The sequence below is a fragment of the Ceratina calcarata genome, unplaced genomic scaffold (genome assembly GCF_001652005.2).
Source record: "Ceratina calcarata isolate Rehan_Ccalc_2016 unplaced genomic scaffold, ASM165200v1 scaffold174.2, whole genome shotgun sequence".
Lineage (NCBI taxonomy): Eukaryota > Metazoa > Arthropoda > Insecta > Hymenoptera > Apidae > Ceratina > Ceratina calcarata.
Window position 1 is genome coordinate 30298 of NW_017138784.1, and position 3461 is coordinate 33758.

The window sequence follows — 3461 nt, forward strand, 5'->3', positions numbered from 1 at the left end:
TAAATTTTCAGATGAATAATCATCATGAATTTTTTTAATAATTCTAATTTAAGAATGAACGATTGTCCACGAATTAACATCGTGCAATGTACTTATACGAGCAGGTGTGTACGTATATGAGACAGAGTGCACTCGTGTCTATGCTCGTGAAAAGAATCGACGAGAATGCGACTCCGATAAAAGGAACGGTCTGAGTGGGCTTTGAACAGGCCTTGAAGAGAACTTTCGACTCCTAAGCCCGAGTCGGTCACTCGGAAGATATCGTCCCGGAATCGGCTACGTTTCCCGTGGGTTTATCGGCCGTGGCAAGAGAAAGAGCCGCTTATTGGGTAATCCTACTGCTCGCGAGCCTTATAATCCTATCGCAGGAAAAATACATGAATATCTCTATTCTCCGTTTCCCTCGCTTGAAAACACGTTGAGAATATCAGATCAGAATGACACGACACAGGTTCTTAATTCGTATCGACGATCAAAAATCCCCTCGTAAAAATTGTTTCAATCGTCCAATTTTGAAAACCATTACAGATTTTTCTAAACAGTGAAATCTTTTTGATATTTCTGTTCTTATATTTCGCGCGAGTTCTCTCGAGTTTTCTGTTGCTAAAGAGGTTGTTTAGAGTTGCTCGCCGGTCGCAAGGGATTAGGGCGAAAATTGATTCACTAGCACATGGACACCCAGCAAAAGTTCTACAGGTCGTTTCGAGGCATTGTTACACGGTTGCACTCTTGCCGTTTCGAGAACCATCCGGGAGCTCGTTCATTTGTTCCCCGAATATGTAGCGCCCTCGCAAATTGTCCAACTTTCACCCCCAAAAAGACCATTTTACAGATTAATTGCTCCTCCCCTCGCGAATCATTAAACGAACAGACGTTTCACTAAGTCGGACTTTATGAAACTTCGATACCTTATATAATATAAATTCTCTCTCATTTCTAAATTAACCCTTTGCACTCGAGCGGTGACTCTCGCTCACCAAGACGTTATCTCACCTTAAATTTTATTGTGGCGCTTTTAGCGAGACAGGCGACGCGTGTATAAGACCTTATAAGTGTAAGATGATACTCCTTTAAATGGAGATAAGTTTTTCGTATCGGAACCTTAGTCTGTAACGACAACCGTGCATCACTTTCGACATTAGTTCGAACTTGACAGTCGCGCCGAAAGNCTGTTCGGACAAAGCCAGTCGAGCGGAAATCTCCCAAGCGATCGGACGCACATAAGTGACGAGAATAAATCTCCTTGTAAAATTATTAACATTAATTATTTTGTCACCTATTCCCACAGCTTCTTTGATCATTAGAAGGTCTTTATCATTTCGTATACGTCATCGTATTTTATCGTTTAAACGCATCTCTCTTTATTTTATCTTACGTCCATTACTTTTACTGTATTCTTTCTATGTATGTTATAATGACCTATTCCCGTGAAATAAAGTATTATTATTATCACCTCGAGGCTAGTATTGGGGAAGAATTTCTAAATACAAGATTATGAATTCATAACTATCGATCACGGGTTATAATCCCGTACGAGGCAATTAGGACACCGGTTACTTTATCGTAATTACAATCTGGACTAACCTACGCTCGGCTTATCTCGGCTTAGCATCCACTTTTCATTCGAAGAGGCAAATCGTGCCACACGGAAGGCATTAGCCACCGTGAATTATTATTGTCAACGAGCGAGGCGAGCCGCGATTATTGTCGGGACAGTTTCCACGAATTCGACGCCGAGGCTCGTTTGACAATCGTTAATTCGCGTCTCTCTCATTACGCTGCTGCTGAACATTATAACAAATGTTTTCGCATCTTCTGTTACAACGACGGTCGACCTCGGCCCGCGATATAAAAATCTAATTCCCAAATGGACGCGTGAACGAGTATCACGTTTCTGATTTCTCTCTAAAATTAAGGAAGTTGGGTAGATCACTCGCGGGGCAGAAGGTGAGAGGGGTAGTCATATGCTTATACATGGGTGCTCTATCGTGATACCAACCTTAGATAAAACAATTTGAATTCGTTAAATATCGTATTTATCAATGAATTTACAAAGAAATTAGTATCAAATAACTTTTTTTAGTGTTAAGAATATAAAGACGTCCTTGCGATAGACATAAAAGTTAATATTATTGAATTAAAAATATGTTTCATTGAGTTGGATCAGTTATACGTGAGAATCCTNAGAACTTTAGGGGTACTTCAAATCATTTTATACCCAAAAGAACGTATACAAATAATAAAATTTTACCAATTTTTTCATTTTTATTGAATACAACAAAATCTGTTAAATATTACAGTTTGCAATTAGTTTTCGTGCCGGGCGCCGTAGCGGCGCCGCTCGAGTGCAAAGGGTTAATATTTATTTCCCGTGTGATCCTAGTTTGGACTGAAATTAGATCGGACATTGAACTTTTTTAGTCCGGACTAAATTTAATTGACGGATAAGATTAAGAACGTCGTACAACGATTAGGAAGCACAATTATAACCCGACGAGAATAAACCGCGATATGCGTGATAGTAAATTTATCCCGATTGATTCAGGGAGATAATGTAATTCCGGTAGACGTCGCGTCGACGAACGCTTCAAATTATCTCGAAATGTACAGTAGTCAAATCGAACGCACGCGCCGCGGTCGGCAACGATAATGTCCGATAATTTGGCACATGCTCTACATATGACAAATTTACCAATCACCGCGAAAAATCTAATTTGCTATTAAATGATCAAAACTAATCTCAGTGAACAGATAGTCTAAAATAAATAATAACGATTTTCTAATAATCTAAGCACCAGATTTAATTACAATTATTATGCCCCTTGATATACAAATTAAATGCAACTTTACATACAAATTAAATGGAATGAATGACGAGTCAAACTCGTCATTGTATGTCAAAGGGTTAAAATTGAAAACTCGTCTAATTATCAGATCTCTAATCGCTTGAAGGAACCATTCTGGATCTACAGATTGAACCCAGTGGAAAGCGTTAGAAAGGAATGATGAGCATTAAAAAAAAAAAGATGAAAAACTGTCTGGATTTCGCGGATTTCTTTCTCGCTCATCTCTTCATTTCGCATGCACGCCGCTCGATTGACCCACAGCTTTTTTTTTTCGCCGCGCATATCAAAGATATCGGACACGGCGAAATCGACACGCTCGCACGGAAGGAAAAAGAGATAGAGAGAAAGAGAGAGGCTGAAATGAAGCGGAGTTCTCTTCAAAGCGGAATATGTATATGCGGCCCATTTACAATAAGCAGAAGAGAAATCACACGTGCGCATCAGTACACGTCCATTCGTGCCACGGTTCGGATTATTTTTTCCTATTCCACGACTCGTTCCTTCGTTTTTCATTTTGTGCCGTCCGATGGAGAGATAGTCAATATCGGTTTCAAAAATTCTCGGCCCCTCGACTGTGCTTATACGTTTAAAGATGTATAGGCTGTATACTTAAAC